The sequence below is a fragment of the Galendromus occidentalis genome, unplaced genomic scaffold, assembly GCF_000255335.2.
Source record: "Galendromus occidentalis unplaced genomic scaffold, Mocc_1.1 scf7180000075932, whole genome shotgun sequence".
Lineage (NCBI taxonomy): Eukaryota > Metazoa > Arthropoda > Arachnida > Mesostigmata > Phytoseiidae > Galendromus > Galendromus occidentalis.
Genome location: NW_003803922.1, coordinates 1 through 15372, shown reverse-complemented (window position 1 = coordinate 15372; position 15372 = coordinate 1). Strand labels below are relative to the sequence as shown.

The window sequence follows — 15372 nt, the reverse complement described above, 5'->3', positions numbered from 1 at the left end:
CCCTTTCCCTTTCCCTTTCCCTTTCCCTTTCCCTTTCCCTTTCCCTTTCCCTTTCCCTTTCCGGTTTCCCATTCCCCCACTTTTATTCCATACCATATGTTCCCCGGGAAATCCATACCCTTCACGGCTACAGCAATTTTCTGCGAGATTCATTAGCAGAAAGTCGAAAAACAGGGACCAATGATGACGGCAGCCCCCGATAGCACCGGGAACCCACCCCTGAATTTTCGCGGCGATCGGTTCAGGCGTTTGTGAATTTTGCGAATTTGCGATTTTTCAATTTTTATCCGAGTTTTCGTATTTTCGTGGGTGGAGCACTCAAATAATTTTTTTAAGGTAGAAGGACTCATCGCATCGGAGAACTGACCCCCCTATAACCACCGCTGGACCCCACAGAACACGCTCCTAAGTTTTCACGACGATCGTTTCGGCCGTTTCCGAGTCTATAGGTAACCCCGGACAGACAGACAAACAGACATACGTTTTTACATATATAGATATAGATGCACTCATGGCTCAGCGTAGGGATCGGCTCCGTTTTCAACAAGCCCTCGATGTTGCTGGACTCATCTGGCCAGACATGGACGCCGGAGCTCGTCGTCCGTTTCGTGAGCAGGCTCTTCGAGAGCGCTCGCCTCCCAGGCCTTGTAGCCGCCCGGAATGTGTTGCACGTAGGGGGCAAATGGAGAGCTTTCCTCTAGCCTGGACGAACTGACCAAATGAATTCATTGTCTGTGATTGGTATGAAAGAGGTTCTCATTCCATTGAGCTGGTAAAGACAACGAGTCTTGAAACATGAGTTTCAAGAAAACGACGATGGCAAAGACGGCCAAACGAACTTGTTTCGCGTGTAGATCAGGTTCTCCCCACCACAGGCCCTAACCCCATGTTCCGGTCAGCTTTCCAAGAGCGTCAATTTTGGTGATCGTTGTTGTCAGGAGAGCTCCCGATAGGGGTCGCCTTTGTGTGGCGGCCGACATCGTCTGGATCGTAATGTAAACATTAAAGAGTCTGTCGTTACAAGTTACAAGTCACTCAATGAAGTAAGGTCTCGTGGCTCGATCGTTAGAAATCATCTAGAAAACAGTTGTGGTGAGCGTCGCTGAGCAGTGCTTATTTGTGTTGTCCGTGTGTATCGTTTCAAATGATTTAGCCGGAAATTCGCGGCATTTTTAGGCTAAAATAGACTTTCTAGAGGGAAACGCGCCGCAATGCAAAGAAAAATCACGGTCGCGGTCACGGTCCGCGACCGAAGTCGAGCCCCCAAATGATACTTGATATCTGATGCTTGATTTCAATGAACTAGAAGAAAGCATGAGAAAGGGGCCGTCCAAAGAAATGGACCTGGAAAACTTCCGGACCGACCGCATTGTTGGCGGGTTACTCCTCTATTCCAAGTCCGAGCCGTGGTGCCTGTTTTGGGAAGCCTCGCCCCCCCCTCCCCAGAGTACAAGAGTACTCGTGTCCCTGGTCCCACTTCGTTGGGACAATGCATGGAACAAGGGGCGGGGTGACGAGGTCTGCGAACCCAGACCTGTCTTCAAAATTCACAAAGTTTCACAATAATATCAAAATTTGTCGAACGTAAACTTGCCTTTACTGTTAGAGTTTCTCATCCTCTAATCCGTTTAGCAGCCTAGCTCTCAATTCGATCTTTTGGAAGCCCAGGCGTTTCAGCCTCAAAGCTAGAAAGTAGATCACTCCGCCGAAAGTAGTAATGATTGAGCATAGAAATCCAGTTGAGAACCACCACTTGAGGTCTCCGCTTCAAGGCACCGGCGTTGGTGTCGGTGCCCTTGTGGTGCTTGACATTTTCGTGGTAGGCCGACCGGTAGGAGCTTCCGTTGTTGGTGCAAGCATGGTGCGGGGAGTCGGTGTCTGGTGTGGAGTGTGGAGCCAGGAGCCACCGACTATACGCGTCTCAGAGAGAATGTCCGCCAATCTTCCTGTTGGGTGTGATGCAAACCATCCTGGGCGATACGTGCAGAGTGCAGGCCGCTTCAGCTTCGATACAAGTGGACATGAAATTGCCATTGTCTGTCTGCTCGATTCCACAAGTACGACGTCCCCGTTGGCAGGCCTTGTCGCAGTCTCGGGTGAACTCGAAGAAGGTTCCGGAGCCTCCGATGGTGACGATCACCAAGAGAACCTTGATTATGGTGTTCATATTGCTAGTGAGCAGAAATACCAAATAGACCTCTAAGCTTTTGGAAGGTAGCTTTCGTTAAGGCCTTGGTTAAAATGTCTGCGAGATGATCTCGGGTCGGAACATGCTGACTTTTGATTCAACCACTTTCGTAAAGATCTCTTATGAATAGATAACGAACTGAAATATGCGTGGCTCGTTGACGATATTGGTTTTGACTCACCATTGAAATCGTTGCTTGGTTGTCAATCAGAAGCGTCTTCGTGTGGCCATGGCCAATTTCTTCTGTTGTTTGTTGGGAATACAGCATGAGCTGTATGGTCGAGACTGCTGCGATAAGTTCGCTCTCGCGGTTCGAAAGAGAAAGGGTCCGTTGTAACTGACTGCCCCAAATGATTGGTCCAGAGTCAGTCATCACAAGAGAGCCTGACACACTTTTTCTGGTGATTGGACAACTAACGTATGCCGCATCGCTGTGGTAGCGGTATGCAGTATCCATTGAAATCGGAACTCTTGTAAAGTAATCCATAGTTTGCTGCACTTCTTAGGTAGCGAAGGACTCTCATGCCTTCAGACCACCTCTTCTTTGTTGTGGGTTGCGTGCTCTAAGAAGCGCGACAGATAACCAACGATAAATGAGATGTCCGGTCTGGTACCTAACTGCAGATACTTGAGACTTCCGATGAGTTCTCGATAGGGTATATCCTCGAGTTCCTCGGTCTCATCGAGGGAATATTTGTCCCTGTCAGCTGGTGTTGAACAGGGCTTGCAATGTTGCAATTCGTCATATCGAAACGTTCGAGAATATCAAGGGTGTAGCGTTCTTGACGCATGACCACGCTCATGTCATTCATCCTTCGAATTCGTATTCCGAGAAAGTGATCGAGCGGTCTATACGTAATCTCGAGATGCTGTTTCAATTTAGTCAGGAAATCGAGTATTGATTTCTTCGTACGTCCTGCCAGAATTGCATCATGGACGTATAAGCATACCATCAGTCTGTCCACATTGTCGCCGTAAAAAACACATGGTTCGGCGAGACATTGTCCAAGTCCTAGACCAAGGAGTATAGATTTGGTCTTCATATGGAAGCATCGGAGGGCCTGACGACTCCCGTAGAGAGCCTTGTAAAGTCTACATACTCGCAGGGTATCATCATGGAAGCCCTCCGGTTGGTCCATATATAATTCTTCCTCAATTTTCGCGGATAAGGAAGCGGAAGCAACATCGAACTGGAAAAGTTCGAGCTTTTCTTTAGGTCAGAACGAGTCTGATGAGCTCGAAGCGTGACACAGGAGTGAATAGTTCCTTATTATCGATGCCAGCTTTTCGAGCGTACCCTTTTGAAACGATTCTCGGTTTTTATCTTACGATCTTTCCCTCAGCATTTCGTTTTATCTTGAAAACCAACCGACAGCCTAAACTTCGGCGTCCAGTTGGTGGTGTGGTTAGAGTCCACACGTTCAATGCCGTCATGCTGTTCATTTCGGCTCCCATGGCTTCTAGCCACTCCTGACCTTGTTCAGAATTTATAGCTTCTCCATATGAGTTTGGTTCTTTTATCTGGTCTGAATCGCTAATATTCGCTATGCCAATACTAGCTGGATGCCTCCCTTCATATTATCTATTGTTTATTCTTATACGTGGTCTCAATGAAGCTAGACGTTCAGGATTGAGTTCGTACTGTATCCTGATTATTCTCCTAGTACTAACTTGACCGTCTCCAGTCAGGAGCGTTGGGAGAGAGTCGGTTTAGTTCGTTCCCGAACCACTCGCCTGTGGTGGTGTCACACTGTTTTGGTTGCGTTCTTCTGTTTGGTCACTCGTCTCCTGCTGGTTGCTTGGTCCAGGCAGTTCCGCTGCTTGGTCACTTGTTTCACTGGTTGAAAAATTATCTGGATTCTCTGGTGGCACTGCTTGAGTTTCACCTAGAGCCCAGTTACCGTGTCACGGTATCGCGGAAAATAATTTCCGTGACTTTCCGTGACCGTGTCCCGGTAATTCACGGAAAATAAAAATTGCAAGGTGTAATTCATGTGAAAGTTCAGCGCTCGGTATGGAAGTAAATAGTGCAGCTGAGATGTAAAACGATGATACTCGTCCAAGCACCTGCATGGATGATAAGTGAACAAAGTGAAAACCGCACCACAATTTCAGAAGACGGATAATTTTATTCAATCACAGTCGTAGTTCGCGACTGCCACATGGAATATACATGGAATCAATTATAAGGAGATCAAAACGGACATATTGCACTGACATCGTAGCATGATATCACAAAACTATGGTGACAATAACCAGCCGATGTTACAAAGCACATCATACCCAACATGGATGGCACATGATACATGATGCATGCTTATTATGAGCGAGTGCTTGCCCGATCTCCTCTCGGGAGCCAGGGTTTACTCTTCGTGATATAATCTTTCAGGAATATATAACTACCGAATCGCTCATCATTTTGAGATTCTTGATTGTAACGCCTAGCAGAGCGTGCCTTGCTGAAGATACGCTCTGCCGGCACACTCGTCGGCTGCAGGGTGTCGAGAGTAGCTACCAGAACTTCTGGTAGGCTCTTGACACCCTGTCTTTGGATCGTTTCCTGAGAGGACGGCGTGCAATCCATCTCGTCTTCATCCCTGTTTAAATAGATTTCGTAGAAGTCTTTGGGACCTTCACTTCGCGCGTCATGCTCAGGAGGATCCTCTTCTACTGCCGTCTCCGACTGGAATTTCGAAATTTCAGCCGCCAAATCTCCGGGTGGTAGGAAGGTCTTGTACACAGCCTCCTGCCCGGCCGCTACAACTTGTTCTCTGACGTCATCCAGCCATGTATCCAATTCAGTCTCCGCACCCTTCTTCCGCGTCAGTCTTGATAGCCTGGACGCAACTCCTCTCCTCTGGAGAAGTCGGATGCAGATGTTCTTGCGGAGTGATGCAGCGAATTTTCCGTGCTCCGATTCCAGTTTCATGATCATGGCCTGGAACAAGAATCATGTACATGAAGCTATACTATCAGACATACCAATTCATCTTCACGACTCCGTGAGAAATGAGAAACTCCTCTTAGGGAGAAATTAGAAAAGAAATTAGAAACTCACTTGTAAAGCCAGATCGGCAGATCTCAAGGTGGCGTCCGCGAGTGAAAGGCGTCGCGTACACTCTTCGACGTGACTGAGTGCGGCCGCTACATGTTTGATTTTTTTCAGGTCTCTGTCGGTAAACGGGAACAAGCCGGCAACATCGCGAGTCGCTCCATAAAATTCTTTGAGCGGGTTTTCATTTTTGAGGAAGTTTTGCAACATCCTAAGGGTGCTACTCCAGCGTATGCGAATGTCAACCACAAGTTTCACTTGGCAGCCGGCCGCAAGGGCGAGTTTTTGCAGCTCGTCGTTCATGGCGGGACTCCTTTGGAATTTTTGACACTCTTCGCGTACGGCGTTGACAAGAGAACCTGAGGAGCTGCAATATTCAGGGGAGACCCTCTCTAGCTCATCATCCGGCTGCTCTTCTCCGTCAGCTTGGACGTCGACGAGGTCCCACTCTGCAGGAGCAGTATGCGTGGTCACTTTCAGTGTGTCAAGTACGGCCAAGTGCAAGCCGTGAGCGAAGCACAATTGGTGGTAGAACTGATCTGAGCCAGCTGAGGCTGCCAGGAGGTCGCCGACGCGTCGCATCACTGACGCCGCGTCAGTAGTGATCCCTTTGATGTCTCCGATAGACAAATTGAGCTCCGTGAGATTGTCGAGAAGGACTTCGTGGAGATGCGTTGCAGTAGCTCGCTCTCGGAATCTCGACATTATTTCAACGGATCTCGCATTGAAATGTGGGATATTCACCGAGGAATGAAGAGTGACGCCTGAAATATCGAATGTCAGCAAACATCCACAAGGAAGTTTTACACATGACGTCGCTTCCGATATCCGAGACATGTTTGGTAGGAAAAAGTGACTACTGACCAACAAAGCGCTTGCGCTGCCATGTCCACTCATCTGCGGTAAGCGTGAAAACCGTCCCTTCACTTCTGAGAGTAGCGAGGTCGGCTGCCAACCTGCTCTTCACCATACTGCAAGGTTGCATGCTTAAGAAATGTCCTCACTTTGGCAAGTTAAACTACATCATCGCTGAGCAAGTGATCGAGCCTACTTACTTAGCTGTCGAATCGCACAATCGTCTAGCAATCTTCTCGTTGATTGGGCCAAGTTTGGCAAGATCAAACAGCTTGCCGAAGAATGGTGAATTGAAATGGCTAACCGGCGTATTTAAGACAGTCACTATACCGGGAACCAACCAGTTTAGCAACTCAGCCGTCGCGCTCGTCGAATCTTTCTTCGCATGGGTCGCCATGTGGGTTTTCAAAGTGCTAGCGCTTTGCTTGCCAGTACGCCGCGGCTCGCGGCATATCTTGCATATTTGTACATCTTTGTCGGCCGTCGGCTCGAAGTTCTCCCAGACGGGATCTGGAGGAAAGAGCATCATTACCTCGAGCACGGTGGAAGCGGAAAAAATTCGATCAATAGTGACTCACACATGAGCATGAGTCTCACCTCGAGGCTTCCTCGGGCGGCCCCTGCGACTCGGGGTCGGAGCGACTTCGAGTGATGAATTGTCATCAGCTGTCTTGTCATCAGCATTCCCTACATCCGAGGCAGCATCGACGAGAATAGATTGGGTAGAAGCGCCAGCGTATACCGGAGGAGCCTCTTCTTCATCCACTTGCTCCCCTCGCGCGGAAGACCGAAATCGAAATTGCTTGGACACAGTGGTTTTCTGTGAGCTCCCTAGGTTGTCATGATCTCGCTTCCTAAGAACTGGACCCCGTTTGGGCTCTGAAGTGGAAGATGGCCGTGAGTTTCTCCGAATACCTCTGCTCCGCGGTACCTAATTGCTTGGAGCACAAGATGGACGTGAGAATGTGAGAACCGGAGCGAATTCATGCACACCATCGATCGAGAATCGAGATATAGAGACTGCGGCTGCGGCTGCAGACTGCAGACTGCAGAAGTTGACGCAGCATGCAAGCGGAATGGATGGTTATACTCACTGGTCATACTTCGACAACTAGCCATCTGAGGAACGATCTCTACGCGAAATATTCTTAGACACCGATACTTTACCTTGACCACAAGGTGGGCCGCGAAGCGAGCGAACAGCGAACTAGCAGCTACGTCATGCACAATCGAAGGCATGTCACGGAGTTAACTCACTCTTTAGGTTAGTGAAACTAATGATCTTGAGGTTTTATTGTAGGTTATTAGCTAGTCAGAGGTGGTGGTGAATTGTGAATACTAGCGGATTAAGCGAGCGAGATGCACGATATTTTATTTCTATTTATTATTATTAGCGATAGGCTTGAACGCTCAGCAAAGAAACTGCGCGATAAGCCCGGTTTTAACACAGATTCATAGAGAACTCACCGTTCTTGATGGAATGAAGCCACCAAGTGATTGATCCGGAAACCACGGCTGAAATCGGGATATTAATCAACCTGATGCGTCGATTGAATGAACGACACGAATAAGTCTTGGACGCAAACTGAATTTTTGCGGAAATGCCAAGAGTGACCCGCTCGCGATTCTGCGCTATGGATTACGAGCGTCGCCGGCAAGCAATTTCCCAACAGTTTTTTGACTTGAAATATGCCAGGAACCTCGGCAATCGATTCGCGCGGTAGTTACCCTTGATTCAATCAGTGAATTTGGCCAAACTAACCTTTTTTGACAGAGCTTTGAGAATACCGACCGAGGCATAACAACACATCACAAATCACAACACGTGGATGTCACTCGTGTTGGTAAACAAGATGATGTAAACAAGCAGGCGAGCAGCGGGAAAATTTGATTTTTCGTGCAACTTCACGGGTTGCAATGTATCTATCATCGATTTTGACATTTTAATCGTACATCAGCGGAATTAGCAAGGCACTGCAGGGGTATCTGCAATTTACCGAAACCTTAATAGAAGAATAGAATAGAATTGATAGATGAATGCCGGATGTAAACAATGAAGCGAATGGCGCATATTTCGGACCTATTTGTGGTTTATTTTGTCGACTATTGGATTCGCTCACGGCTTGCACTTGACTTGACCGTACTGGACACTGGACACACTGAACACTGAACGTGACAGCGCATACTGCTCCTGCAGAGTGGGACTTCGTCGACGTCCAAGAGTTGCGTCCAGGCTATCAAGACTGACGCGGAAGAAGGGTGCGGAGATTGAATTGGATACAAGGCTGGATGACGTCAGAGAGCAAGTTGTAGCGGCCGGGCAGGAGGCTGTACACAAGACCTCCCTACAACCCGGAGGTTTGGCTGCTGAAATTTCGAAATTACAGTCGAAGTCGGCAGTAGAAGAGGATCCTGAGCATGACGCGCGAAGTGAAGGTCCCAAAGACTTCTACAAAATCTATCTAAGCGGGGATGAAGACGAAATGGACTGCACGCCGCCCTCCCAGGATACGATCCAAAGACAGGGTGCCAAGAGCCTACCAGAAGTTCTGGTAGCCACTCTCGACACCCTGCAGGCGACGAGTGTGCCGGCAGAGCGTATCTTCAGCAAGGCACGCTCTGCTAGGCGTTATAATCAAGAATCTCAAAATGATGGGCGATTCGGTAATCATTTCCTGAAAGATTATATCACGAAGAGTAAGTCCTGGCTCCCGAGAGGAGATCAGGCAAGCACTCGCTCATAGTAAGCATCATGCATCATGTGCCATCCATGTTGGGCATGATGTGCTTTGTGACATCGGCTGGTTATTGTCACCATAGTTTTGTGATATCATGTTACGATGTCGATGTCAGTGCAATATGTCTGTTTTGATTTCCTTCCAATTGATTCCATGTATATTCCATGTGGCAGTCGCAAACTACGACCGTGATTGAATAAAATTATTCGTCTTCTGAAATTGTGGTGCGGTTTTCACTTTGTTCACTTATCATCCATGCAGGTGCTTGGGCTTGGACGAGTGTCATCGTTTTACATCTCAGCCGCACTATTTATTTCCATACCGAGCGCTGAACTTTCACATGAATTACATCTTGCAAATTTTATTTTCCGTGAATTACCGGGACACGGTCACGGAAATTCACGGAAATTATTTTCCGTGATACCGTGACACGGCAACTGGGCTCTAGTTTCACCATCTTCATCTTGCGGACTGCCACTGTTCAGTAGACTTTCCTTCGGGAATATGACGTCCTTAGTTGTCACCACAATTTTTCTCCCAGGTGACCAGACTCTGTAGCTTGCGACTTCCGTGCCCAGACCCACGAGAAATCCAGGAATTCCTCGGGGGTCTAGTTTCTTTCTGGTTGGTTCCTTCACATACAGTAGCGGTCAAAATAATAGAGCCAAGAGATCAGTACCAAAACCCTGTATCTCGAGGAGTTCAAGGAGCCCTTGCGTATTTTCGCAGCTGTCAGCTTTGGAAAATTTGCAGTTCGCGGGATCCGCCAGCGCGCTCTTACACGTGGCGTGTTGGGACAGCGTCAAACGAGGCGCTCTGAAAGTTAAGACGCCGGAATTCGCGAGGGAAAGGGCATTCAGTTTCGAGTGGACAAGGGGGGGCCGAGTCTTGATCAGGCTGCCAGATTTGACATGACAATTAATTCATTCGCACGATGAGACCATGACGAAAATGCACGTGAACAGCTTCAGGAATCATTGGAAACATTAGAGTCGCGAGCAGCACACGTAGCGCATGAGAGGGGATGCGGGGTGGATGGTAGATGGTACATTTGACCTCTTGAGGGACAAGGAAAATTGTTCCCTACACAACGGTGAATCCGGATCGAATCAGATCGCGTTGACGTCGCCGGATCAATGATTCGCCTTCCTCGCTCGAACACGAGCCTCCGGACTGGCTCGTATTTGAATCGGATCCGAAGATATTGTTGTCAGCGATCATTTCATTTATCTCGTACAGGGGAAGATCCGCCTCGATTGGGAACGAGCGTTATTACCGCATACTGTGCACGGTGGCATAATCCGCTTCAATATGTAGAAATTTGGCGGGGTGGCGGTGACGGTTAGCGTAAATTTTAAAATACGAGGTAGTTCCAAGAAGCAGACGGATAATAAATCTAGTTAAGGGACAACGGTGACCGGTGATGAAGCTTGTTTTCGTTCCAGTCGATTTTCGAAGTTGCACATCTTGGTTTCGCACGTTTCTTCAAGGTCATCGTCCTGTGGTAACGAAAAAACTAATAAAAATCGCTCGCTCCCCAGGCAGTGAAAACAGTCGATTGGTCTTCCCCGACCGTAGTCTCCCGTCCCAGGTCACAGCTGTTTCAGTATTTTTGGAGAATCCTTCCCGGGCCCGCGATACCGCGCGGATCCGATCCTCGGTGACTTCTGTCGTCTTCGTGTTGTCGCTGACTAGCAGACGACTTACTTCGAAACCACTGTGCCCCGGGCCGAGACGTCTAGGCATTTATTGAACCATATATTCCATTATCCTTCATAATTATTACATTTCCATCCATCGGAGCGTTCAGCATCCTCACATTTACCTATAATCATAGCACACTATCATGGGGCTCTTTTCGTTGCTCTGCTTGAGCATACCCGAGCGCCCTCTGTTGGCACAGGCTCTGACTCAACGCCGCGCAGGCGAGCTGTCAGGATCGACTTTATGAGAAACCGACACTTGTTTCGTTATAACAAGTTCGAACGATTCCCTCCTGACCTCAGCATCGCACGGTGTCCTGCGTCGAACGAGGAGCACTGCATCCAGGCGATCGCAGAAGTCCTCGAGGACTGCAGCACCGCCGAACCCCAGTTGAAAAACCCGTAGATATTGGGCTTGAGGGAGAGGAAGGATTCGATGGGAATCCTGGACTCGACACACACCCTGAAGTGCGTGAGACTCCGCTCCCGAGTAGCCCATCTTCACGCCAAGGAATCGACTCGACGACACCCGGGAGCTCGAGGGTGTGTTGTTCCGTACTACATGCAGAATCAGGACTAGTGTAGCTTGGTAGCCGTCATGATGAGTGCACAAGTTGTGACTGGCTTTTATTGTTATTGACGTTGTAGCTGCATAGCAGACGCAGCTATTTAAATTATTGGCGGGTATTACATCTTCTCTTCCAAGTATTATATACATGCGTGGGTCTATAAGTTTATCTGTCACAATTTACGCTTAGATTGTTGTTACGGTTGATACCGTTGAGTGGGTCTTTTCGCCCTATTGCTTCTCCTGACTGGGTTTTCTTCCTCCTCATTGTCCTCCGTCGATTCCTGGATTTTCGTCTCCTCTGCTTTGCTGTTAACCGACAAGGAGGTTTGGCACCGGGCATTCTCTGCTTTGACCAGGGTTTCTTCGTCTTGTTGTGTTGGCGAGCTTGGTGGTGTAGTGAAATCGTCCACTCGCTCCGCAGAGTTTTCTCCGTCTGTGTTGATCATCACCCTGTTTCTCCTGAACGTCGCTTTGGATTCCGCGTCTCGTACTATATATGATCTTGGTTGGGATAGGACTGTTACTACTGTCCCTTTTTTCCATAGGTTTTCATGCGGGTCCTTCACCCGGACCGGCTGACCCTCGTGGAGTGGTGGGTAGTTTCTGCTGTTGCGGTCATAGATTTTTTTTTGTGCTTCGCGTTCTTTCCTGAGCTGCTTGGTCACGGTCTCTGGCGGGATCGTTTTGGGTCGGAGATTTTTTGGATGCACCGGTAGGAGTGTTCGGTGTGATCTCCCCATCAGACGTTGATTGGGAGACCCGAGCTCTTCATTTCTTGGTGTGTTTCGGAGTTCGAGTAGTGCCATGAAGTAAGCCTGTGATCGGTACTCGTATTTTCTGAGGATTTTCTTTGCCTCCTGGACGGCTCGTTCGGCTAGCGCATTTCCCTGAGCATGATACGGACTTGATGTTGAGGTTTCGATACCCAGTTTCTTCAAGCTTTCACGGAACTCATACGAGGCCAGCTGCGGCCCGTTATCCGATTTGACTATTTTCGGGAGTCCAAACCGCTGAAAAACCTCGCAGAGAGCCGTGAGGACCGCTTTTGTCGTTGTCGTTTCATTTGCGTGATTTCAAAATAAAAACTGTAGGCGTCGACCACGATCAGGAAGTCGCGTCCTTCATGACCGAATAGGTCGATGTATATCACTGCCCATGGGAGATCCGGTATTTCGCTTATGCGCATTGACTGTTTCGTATTTGCTCGCCTTTGGGTTTGACACGGGTCGCATTGGCGGACGAATTCCTCGATCTCTACGTTCATCGAGGGCCAATATACCGCGTCTCGCGCTCGAAGCTTCATCTTCGTGGATCCGCAATGGGCGCCGTGCAGCTGTTTAAGAACTTCTCTCCTTCTGTTGCTCGGTATGATGATGCGATTCGACCTCAGGACTAATCCCATTTCCGAATGGATTTCGTCCCGATATGGCCAGTATTTCCGTACTTGCTCGGGAACTCTATATTTATTTTCGGGCCAGCCTTCTTGGTACAGTTTTGCCAATGTTGTGAGTTCCTCATCTTTCTGTGTGGCGTCAGCGTATTCCTTGAGCCGATGGTCTTCAATGGCAATGCTCCCGATGATTTTGAACTGTGCTTCTTCTTTCATTGTTTCATTGATCGGATGTCGTGACAGGAAGTCTGCCATGAGTAGTTCGCTTCCCGGTCTATACGTGACTCGTATGTCATACCTCTGCAGTATCATACGCATTTTTTGGAGTCGTGGTGGTACTCGGTGCAACGGTTTCTTCATAATTGCCTCGAGGGGTTTGTGATCGGATTCGACTATCATTTCCTTCTGTCCGAGGACGTAGTAGTGGAACTTTTCGCACCCAAATACGATGGCCAGGAGCTCTTTTTCGATTTGGGCGTAGTTTTGTTGCGTTTCGGTGAGTGAGCGGCTGGCGTACGCTATTGGGTGTTCCTCTTGTATTAGGACTGCTCCCAGACCGTATTGTGACGCGTCTACTGACAGCGTCAGTGGTTTGTTTGGATCGAAGAACTTAAGCACAGGTGCTTTGAGTATCATGTTCTTTAGGGTCTCGAACGCCTCTTCTTGTCGTGCTTCCCACGTGAAGACTACGTTTTTCGATAGCAGCTCTCTCAGTGGTGCCGCATGACTCGAGAACCTCGGAATGAAGCTCGCAACAAAGTTGAGCATTCCCAGGAATTTCTGTACATCCTTCACACATGATGGTCTCGGCACTTGGAATATGTCTTTCACCCGTTCTTCGTCGATGCTGAGTCCATTTTGCGAAAACGTGTGGCCCAGATATTTCACCGCCTTCCGACTGATTTTACACTTTGATTCGTTCAGCACCATGCCTGCATCAACACAACGTTGGAAAACCTTTTCCAGCCGCGCGTTATGCTCTTCCTCAGTCGCTCCCCAAACTAGCAGGTCGTCGACCACGGCGCTGACACCCTCAAGCTTCTTGAAAAGATCGTCAGTTAGTCGTTGAAAAACGTCCGAGGCGCAGATTATACCATACGGCATTTTTACAAACCGAAACCTGCCCCACGGCGTTGTGAAGGTACAAAGCCGCGAGCTTTTCTCATCCAGTCGGACTTGCCAGAATCCCTCGTCCGCATCGAGTGTCGAGAAATATTTCGCTCCTGCCAGCTTCGAAGATATTTGTTCGATTCGTTTCGTAGGATGTGGACCTCTTTGGATTGCTTTGTTCAGATGTGTTGGATCCAAGCACAGTCTGATTTTTCCGTTGGACTTTTGGGCTATAGTGATGTTCGACACGAATTCTGTATATTCCTCTACTGGGAGTATCACACCTTTTTTTATCATTCGCTCCAGCTCAGCCTTGACCGCGTCTTCATATTTGGCTGGCACGGGCCGGCACGGACTGATTACTGCTTCGTAGTCTCGCTTCAGTTGTATCGTACATTTGAAATTCTTTATGTCTCCGACGCCTCTGAATGCCTTAGGGTACTTCGTTTTCCATGCGGACAGACTGTTGTCTTCCTGGCCTACGTTAGCTACTCGCTTGATAGTTCCGAGCGCTTCCGCCGTGTTTCCACAGAGCGTCGGGGTGACGGATTCGTTGATGATGTAGAATTTCTCGTTCACCTTTCTGTCTCTGAATGACACCGGTAGTGTTGTCACCTCTTTGCATCCATGAGTCTCGCCGAAGTATGAAACCAAGTGTGTGCTAACCTGTCGTCTACTAACGGGAACTTTGTGATCTTCCAAGTGTTTCACGAAGTCTTCCGGTAGCACGCTTACATCCGCTCCGGTGTCCAACGTGCACCGTACTTTCATGGAACCTATTTTGAGGGTTTCGCTCCATTTTCCTTCTTTCGCTTCTGCGATCTTCGAGACTCGTTTGATTTGATTTATGTGGAATCCTTCTGTTTCGTCGCTGCTTTCTTCGCTATTGTGATTCACCGTCCATATACGGCGCGATCCTTCTTTGCGTTGTCGGTCCGGTTTGTCGTTTTTTCGTGGCCAATTCTTCGCGTTGCGTGTCTGACACATTTTCGCAAAGTGGCCTGACTTGCCACACTTTGCGCACTGTTTTCTGAATGCCGGACACGCGTTCTTTTGGTGCTGCGATCCGCATCTGCCGCAGGTTCTTTCGTTAATTGCTGCGACGCAATCTCCTTCGAACTCTTGACTCCATTCTTCGGTATCACTGTCGTCGTCCGCCGTTTTTCGCAGCACTTTTGCGATGGTCTTACTGGTCTCTCCCTTTATGCTTCGGGTTCCTTCATCGCCGGCTTCATATCCTCTACATTTTTTTATTGTCTCCGTCAAGTTGCGGTCTTCTGACAGCAACGTTCGCTGTAGCTCTCTGTTATGGATGCCGACCACCAGTCTTGATTTCATAAGTCGATCTTCCAGCGTGCCGAATGCGCAGTCGCGCGCGGCCGTCCTGACTCTTTCATAGAAACTCTCGAAACTCTCCCCTGCTTTTTGATCCTTTTCGCGCTGCCAGAATCGGAAATCCGCGAGCGTTTCTGTCGATGCTTCTGCGGTCTTTTCCTTGATTTTCTTTCGGAGCTCCTCGAACGGGATCGTCTCGTCTATGCCGTTTCGGCCCATCCACTTTCGCGCCGGACGCCCCAGACAATCTAGCAATGCACACCGTTTATACTCATCGGTTTGCTCGTCCAGGTGCGTCAACGTCGAGAAAATGGTGAAATCTGAGTCAAAACGCCGCCATGACTCGCTCAGGTTTTCACGGTCCACGTTGAGCGGTTTTGGCTTGGTTGCCATCAGCAGTCCGGTTGCGATATGAGTCTTCTCCATTCTT

At 48.7% G+C, this 15372-nt stretch overlaps 1 pseudogene; it reads right to left on the bottom strand.

Moving 5' to 3' along the window:
• Positions 1–11301: 11301 nt before the first annotated feature.
• On the bottom strand, positions 11302–15335 carry LOC108865033 (uncharacterized protein K02A2.6-like; annotated as a pseudogene).
• Between the last annotated feature and the right edge of the window lie 37 nt (positions 15336–15372).